Below are 8,756 nucleotides of genomic sequence, written 5' to 3' on the forward strand. Positions count from 1 at the left end.
GGTCCTAGGCTTCCTTCTGTTGATGAAGGAACCGTGATTTCCCCCAGCTGCGAGCTATAAGGGACTATAGAAAGACAATGGTTAGGATACAAAAAGTATATATAGGAAGAAAAGGGCAAGAAGCAGGATCAAGCAATACCTAGCTAGAGGGAACGACAACATCGCACAATGTGCCCATGGCATGGTCTAGGGCCTTAAGCACGGACGCGATCCCTACGTCGAGGCTCTCCCGCTCCATGCTCTCTACGACATCATCAAGGGTAAAACGTGTTGACCCTGGGTCCTGTGGATCCATCCACTATAGTAGGGGCTCACCCTGTGTGGGTGCACCACTGCCCACCGACGTTAGGGCCAGGGATGACTCCCCACCGGCCCCAAGCGCCGTCGACCCCTCTCACCATGATGTCCCCACCGGGATGCCCCTCTAGCGATGGAAGGGGTCAGTGGTGCAGACATGAACCTCTCTCCCAGCACCATGACTCCTAGGGACCCCTCGGCAGTGTCCCCCTCCATCTGGCCTATGCCAGGCGTCGTTGCTTGGGCCACCGATGGCTTAGGTTGCGCCAATGCCTCAGGCGACGTTGCGGTTGTGCTTGGCTATGACCCATCTATCACGGTCACCACCACCTCCACCTGCATCAGCAGGGTCATGACTGGCTGCACTGTGCTCGCCAAGGTCAGCGCCATAAGCGTGGTTGGTAGCCCCGTCTGCCCAGCCATTGGTAGCGGTATCGCAACCATCACCGACTACTCTACGACCTCCAAAGGCACCCCTTGAACGCTCACATCCTCCTATCTCACCAAGGGCACGAGAGCCACCATGGGTGGCACCCGACCGGCCAGCGACGCTGTCACACTGGTGCTGCTCCTGCCCAAAACGGGCGTGACACCAGCCGATGGCCACCGCCCCGATTGGAGGGCGATGCTCTCCTTTGGTGCCAGCACCCAAGGATTCCAATGCCTGCCAACGCTGTAAGGGATGAAAAACATAAGTTACGATGAAATCCAACTAAAATAGGAAAAAAATAGAGGAATTGATAACTCACCTCAGCGCCGTCAGGTGGTAGATGTGTTTGGGGGACGAACCTCCCAACCCTTGCTCCACCTCATCGGAATGAGGTCGTTTTGAGCCCACCCCAACTCCTAGATTGAGGGGCTCACCCCTAGCAGCTCCTAGGGCACATTGGCAGAACACCCCGCTCCCCTTGGCGCTTAGGGCACGACAGTAGAGCCACCCGCCTCCACTGGCACCTCAGGCATGAAGGTAGAGCTGCCCACATCTATTGGCTCCTAGGGCAATCCGATGATACAGCCTGCCTCCGCCGGCTCCATAGACGTGCCCTCCCCTCCATGGAACGGGAAGGGTCCCGATGCCTACATGGACGAACCGGCGCCTACCAGTGCATCCTCATTCTCTAGGTTGTCCCACTCTATATTGTCGGCAACCTCTATCACCTCATCATCATCACCATCGTCATCGTCATCGTGGCCGCCAGTGTCCTCCCCTTGTTCCCATGCCCGCAACTTCCACATCTTCTTCCTCTTCTTGTCCTCCTTCACCTTCCTCAACTGCTCGCCCTCGGCGTGATTCGCCACCCACACAGTTGAATCCATCGGTAGGAGCGCTGGGTGATTCATGAGGATGAGGTCCCTCGGTTGGTCCTGTGCCTCTCAAAGTTAGTCTCATGGGGTTGGGAAATCAATTGGAGAGAAGGCAAGAGAAAAGGGAAACTTACAAAGACAATAGAGCCTAGCTCTGGACGCATCGGAGGATGCCTCGGCACCGGGTAGACGAAGTCAAGGGTAGCACCCGTGTCGCCCCGCAAAGGCTCCATCGCCTCCTAGATGCATTGAGTGATCTCAGAGTTGGGGAGCATTCCCTTGGCAAGCATTGTTCCATCGAACGACGCCTCGGGCGCCATCGTGTATAGCGGGAGCATGCGCGTCATCAACGGCACCACCCTCCTCACATGGTAAGCCCTGATGACGCTTGACCCTTTCAGGCTGCCCTCCTTCAGGATGTGGATGGAGGTGATATGGTCTCGGATCTTCTTCTTGTCCTTCTCTGGGACGCCCCACTTCCTCCACTGCTCTAGGGCCACTTTGATCAGGCGCCCGATGAACTCTAGCAGAAGGGCGATAGTGTCATTCTTAAGGTAGAACCACTGTGAGTGCCACCCCTTGTTGGGCGCCGAGAGCCACATGGGCGGGTACTCACTGAGATGATTGTTCCGAAGTAGGATGCCGGCGTACCCCATCGGCATGTGCAGCTCCTGCCTGCCACCCTTCTCCCTCTTCTTCTAGAGGCTAACAGCGAAGAAATACCTACACAAGTTGAAGTGGGGGCTGATTTCTAGGAATCCTTCGCATAGCGCGATGAACGCCACCATGTGCTAGATCCCGTTAGCATTGAGATGTTGCTGCTCGATCTTGTAGAAGTGCAGCAGCCCCCGAAGGAATTTGTGGGTGGGGGTTGCGAGCCCACACTCATGAAACTAGGTGAACGACACCACATAGCCATCGGGTGATGATGGTGAATCCTCGTCATCGGGAAGCAACCACTCCTCGGCTAAGGTCCACACGTGGAGAAGACCACAATGGACGAGGCCCTCCATGCATGCTGGGAGGTGATGTTTGAACAGCACCATAGATCCATTGGAGGTGGAGGCGGATGGATGTGAGCTCAACGATGGTGGAGGAGCAGAGGCTACAAATCTAGGGCTCTAGTGGTGGACTAGCAAGCATAGCAAATCTGAAATGGCGGCGGTAGAGAAATAGAGAAGGTAAGGTTGCGGTTTTGGTGTGCAGAGACATTAGGGGGAAGGCCACTATTTATAAGGCAGAGCAGGGCGAGAAGGTGAACCGTCCACCTAGATTCAATGGCCCACTATGCCACGACATGACACATCCCTCTAAAGATCGCGCGCACGCAATCTCTGGGTGTGCCCTCAAAGGACACGCCGGATAACAATTCGCCCAATCGACAAATCGAGAACAATCGCAGGTAAGAGGGATATAGAGCCAAAAATGCTCCTACTACCTGTCTAGGCCTAGGAGTTCTAAGGTTGGCCCACCAACGGGTTCGATCATCGCTCCAGGCCTACTAGCGGCCAGAACCCGAGCTCACGAGCGCCATGGGCATCTTGGTCCATGTTCGAGTCTCGACCGGATACAATCCATGGTTTTCCTCGAAGAAAGGCAGAGAGCACTCAGGACTGGTCGAACGGACCCAAGAACTATATGGATTGACCGCTGAGAATCTAGAGTCGATCACCAGCTAACCCCAGCCAGAACCCCATGAACGAGATGTCGAGGCCCCACTTAGACTAGCCTATTAACAGCTCACTGAGCACCATGATTCATCCATAGAGGAAAATCATGGCATGGCTCAGACCCTCCATTTTTATCAGGAAAAAACACTTGAGGGAAGATGATCACAAAAATGAGTCGACCCTCGATCGGACCCCTGCTACAGGCAGGGGCTCGAGGAAAGTTGGACTCGCAAGGAGATCGAACACGCGGTCGCAGAACGACAGACCTCGAGGGGTCCGATCACGATGAAAGGGAATCGCCGTCCTAGGGCACACTATGGGTGACAAAAGAAGGCCAAGGCCCTCAGAGTCCTCCCACCAAGAAAAGCCTCCGAAGCAGTATTCTACTCCTCCGCAGGCTCAGGGGCTACTGTCAGGGGCCAATACTAGGGTACCTAAAGAGGAGGAGCTAATGGCCATCAACATTGATTCATCCGAGCAGTCAAGAGCATGACTATAGCTCCAACCGACCCCCAGGCGTGCGGGCTCCGCCTCTCCAGACCTCAAGGCCACTGGCTCCACCTCGCCCAACCCTAAGGCCAGGGCTCCGCCTCGCTCGACCCTTGGGTTTGTGCTCTACCTCACCCGACCCCTCAGGTGCGGGCTTCGCCTCACCCAACCTTAAGGCTACAAGCTCTGCCTCGCCCGACCCCATGGCCATGGGCTCCGCCTTGCCCGACCCTTGGGTTTGCGCTCTGCCTTGCCCAACCCTGAGGCCACGGGCTATGCCTCGCCCGACCCCAAGGCCACGAGCTCTGCGTCGCCCGACCCTTGGGTTTGTGCTCCACCTCATCTAATGGGGTCCCATACTATCGCCAACCACTATAGGTCCAGGCGTATGGGCCTAGTTCAAAACTCTGACGCCTAGGAAGAGACTAGCATGCCCCGACGTAACACGTGGCCATAATGGGCCATACCTGAGGATTCACATCAAGAATAGTGTCAGGCGTGTCAGTGTTGTTCTACCTAACCCTCGTACGAATGCTGACAGACGCTTCAGCTCACCACGACGTCCGCCAGGACGGAATGAAGCGCCATGACCGGCAGATGACATCTATGCATGGCGCCAGTGATGGACAGGGCCACGACGTGGAGCCATCCCTATTGACATCTATCGAGTTAGTGGGACCCATGTGAAGGAAAAGAAGGACCCAACGATCCTAGAAGCCTTCCTCTCTCTCTCTCTTGTTCTTCTCCTTTCCCTCTGCTATAACCTGCGCTTTCTCTTGGCCTATAAAAGGGAAAGTAGGGCGCCCCACGAAGGGGACCGATAAATCAAAATCCGCACAAGATCAAAACACGAGATAAACACACATGAACACGACATGAACACATGGCTGAGCAGTGATCGAGCTCTCAACACCCGTTCACTCCTTTCACTAGAGACTTGAGATCCTTTCCCTCTCTCGTCCGTTTGTAACCCCTACTACAAACTTTTAGTGCTAGTAACACGAGCAGCAGCGACGAACTGGACGTAGGGACTTTCTGCCCAAACTAGTATAAATCTCGTGTCCTCTAAGCACACCATTCAAGCTAGACGCGCAATACTAGAAATTTACTCGTCGGTGGTAACTTGAAACACCGACAATCACTAAACCAAAAAGCTCCTGTCAACTTTCACCTTTGCATTAAGCTTTTTGTTTTTTTCTTTCTTCTTTTCCAAGTCCAAGCACTTGATCATCAGCATGGTCACACCATCATCATGATCTTTACCTTTGCTCCACCACTTGGAATAGTGCTACCTATCTCATGACCACTTTGATAAACTAGGCTAGCACTTAGGGTTTTATCAACTCATCAAAACCAAACTAGAGCTTTCACCGGGGCTGCCGGCACCAAGGGCTACCACGTCGTGTTGTGTGGTCGCGCTGCCGAGGGCAGCTCACGACGCAGCCGGAGCCATCAAGCATAGGCAGCTAGGGTTTCGTGTAGCATACGCGGAGCAGCGGGAGAAGGCTACACCGGGGTGAAGCCGCGCTGGCGGTGACCATCGGGGCCTGGTCACACGGCACGCCTGGGTGGGGGGAGGAGCAGGGCGGCCACAACGGTGCCCTAGTCGCGCCGGTGGTCATCGCCATGGCCGCATCGGGAGGGAGGGAGAGAAAGAGCGGAGAGGAGAGAGGAGGGGAAGGAGAAGCAAAAGCCCGGTATATATTTGTTTCAATTGATTCGGACGAGAAGCCAGAGAAGCCAAAGGTAAGCAGTGAGGAGCCGTAGAAACTAGAGAAAAATGACGAGAAGTTGTTGTCCACAGAATCTGCTCCAAACACTCAAAACCACACGATTGGAGATCCGACAGCAGCAGGATTTTGGAATGACGTGGAGTGGTGTTCTATTTTGGAGCCCTACGGGTATTCTAGGGGAGAATGGCGTTGCGGTTGGATGATCCGTTCCAACTGCACCGATTATCTAAAACTCCTAGTAATTATCATCAATGTGTATTATAGGTCACAAATATTGTACTATATATTTTTTAAATCATTAATTGTATATGTTATGTTTAGGTTCCATGAACTTTGAGTCTAAGGTAGAGTTTAATGTTAATATAAAAAAGGTTGAGCTTAATGATGTAATTTTTTTTCTCACAAAAGAAATTAAAAAATTGTGTCGTACTTTAGTAACCAAGATCTTGTTTTGTTTCCACGAAGAGCAGACTTGCGGGTGATTCGCCACACCTGGGGAATTTAATATAATTTTGATTCTCGATTTTGCTAGTTTAAAGTTCTTAATAAACAGTGAAAATATAATCAAAGTGTTTGATAAAATTGTTGCTTTCTTTTTACCAAGAATCCGATTACAAGTGGGAATAAACAGGCTGGGCCAAGATCGTTTCGCAAACACGAGATGACCACTATTATAACAAGGGGGAAATAGCAACAGAGCGATATTCTCACAAGAGGTGTGTTAATTTTTGCCCAGACCCTGGGCAGCCAAGATCACGGTTAGGGAACCTTCAAGAGTAGGAGTCAGGTATCGACTCTTAAATTTCATTCCATCCTGTATACTCTAGATGTAAGGTGTTTTTTATTTATATATTCTCTCTCATATGAAGAGACAAATATAGAAGTTAGGACACCCCAATGATGACTTATGAGCTAGCTCGAAGCATGTTATTTCATATTTCAATACAAGTGAGTAAAAAACTATCTTTTGATCAAGAACCAGTCCTCGATCATGTTTGGGTAACAATGAGCAATTGGCCTGTAATTATCTATCAATGCAATTACATCTCTCCACCAAAAGGAGCCGATAGCACTCCGAGCACGTGGAGGTGTGATGTTTGATCTATAAAACTAATCCCAAGTTAATCTCACCCAAGGCAAGTTGTTAATTATGTTTAGAATTTGTCCAGGTATTTGTGAGTCTTGAGATCAATAATCATGCCTAAACCCCCCCTGGTCTTAGGTTTGCTGGCTGCTTTCCATGCTACTAGGCATGGGCCTTCTCTATTGATATCTCCTCCATCCCAAAGGCCGTGCTTGCAGTACTTGTCAACAATAATTTAGAACAGAGGGAGTATGATCTCTTGCTATAATCTAGGAATCCAAACATCCTAGATTCTAGATTCTATAACTCTATAATCTAGATTATCATAATTCTTATAAACGGGCCCTAAATCATGAAATAGAATTTCATGTTCGTTCTGGGGAAAAAAGGAAGTGTATTGATGCATATGTTCAAGTTTGATTCTCTTGTGACTTATCTTTTTACATGGCAGCATGCCACAGTGAGACATATTTGCATTTTTATCCAAGCAAATCTAAAAGGGGCTGTTTGGATGGAAACATAAAAACCTCGTCTAACCTAAACACTAGACAGTGCTCCCAAGCGACCGAATTTGGATGCCTGAAGCCAGAATTGGTTGTCTATTCACGCATATTGCTTGGGAGATTTTCAGCTAAACAAGCCTTAGTAGCCCTCCTAGGCGGTTGATTTTTTTTATAAAGATACACTGCTACAAAAACAAATTTAGGCAACGCCTCCTTTTCTTTGTGGGGACGGCTCTATATTGAGCCGCTCCTACAAATGGTTGTCAAATAAGCCGCCCTTACAAATAGATTTGTAGGAGCAATCCCTAAAAATAGCCTGATTTGTAGAGGCTGCTCTATATCCAGCCACCCCTACAAATCAGATTTGTAGGGGCGGCTCAATATTTAACAGCACACCGAGTATTAAAAATTAAGCACTAAAATTTAAATTTTGTAAACGACCTTGGATGGAGAAACAAATCAAAATAAAAGTTGTAGATATCAAAAAAAGTTATGAAACTTTGTAGTTGACAACTTTTTGATTTGAAATCATCTTGTCAAGAAAAACTACGTTTGAATTTTCAAAAATTTGAAATTTTAATTTTTTAAACGACCTCGGATGGATAAACAGTAAAAATAAAAGTTGTAGATCTTAAAAAGTTATGAAACTTTGTAGTTGATAACTTTCTCATTTTAAATCATATTATCATGGAAAACTACGTTCGAATTTCTCAAATTTAAAATCCAAATTTTATAAGTGACCTCGGATGGAAAAACTACCAAAATGAAAATTGTAGATCTCAAAAAGTTATAAAACTTTATAGTTGACAACTTTTTCATTTGAATTAGTTTAGGGCCTCAAACAATCAATTTATGCTCAGTTTTGTATAATACGTGGGGAACTAAAATAGACTGTAGACATAAGTCATCGTGACGTGCAGTGGTAGTGAAGTTTGTGCTCAAGGGAGATGTTGTGGGTTCGAATCCTAGCCGACGCTTAGGTAGGAGCGACTGGGCAAACCGTCTCTACAAAATCTCTAGAGCCGCCCCTAAAAATACTATTTCACGTCGTGATAATATCCAGCTTTTATAAATAAAAAAAAAAACAGAAGTGTCATACAGAACTCAGGCGGTCGATTTTAGACGTACGGGCTGGAACTGTGATTGCTGCTTGGGAAGAAATTGGAGTTGGCTGAAAGGCGTCCATCCAAACACAGTTCCTCCGGGGCCCGGATCAGCCGGTATGAAATTGACCAAACGAGGAAAGCAGGGGCCTTGCAATTTGTGATCAAGCTTTCCTGGGTGGACATGGCTGACCTTGGCACGCCTTGCTCAACCTGACAGGCTGACACTAACGAATTTTTAAATTGCGAGTCATTATAATGCGACGCACAGAGCGAAACAAATTGAATGACTAGGCCCTGATTGGTTGGATCTCGAGACACAGCGGCCGTGGGGGTTTAATATACGGCCGCAATCGAGAATAATGATCGGATGGCGACAAATGAGGGTGAGGACACATGATCTAGCTGTGCCTCGCAGACGGATCGGAGCAAGGAACTGAAGTACGTACTCGTGAAGCTCAGTCCATGTCTCCATGATAGTGATTTTCTCCGTCGCGTCGTTTACTTCTCCAATGGCTTACTCTTTCTGGTTTCTTCTCCCCCGGCCTACATATACCAAAGAGAACATTGTT

This window comes from Miscanthus floridulus, chromosome 7 (assembly GCF_019320115.1).
Source record: "Miscanthus floridulus cultivar M001 chromosome 7, ASM1932011v1, whole genome shotgun sequence".
In the NCBI taxonomy this organism is placed as follows: domain Eukaryota; kingdom Viridiplantae; phylum Streptophyta; class Magnoliopsida; order Poales; family Poaceae; genus Miscanthus; species Miscanthus floridulus.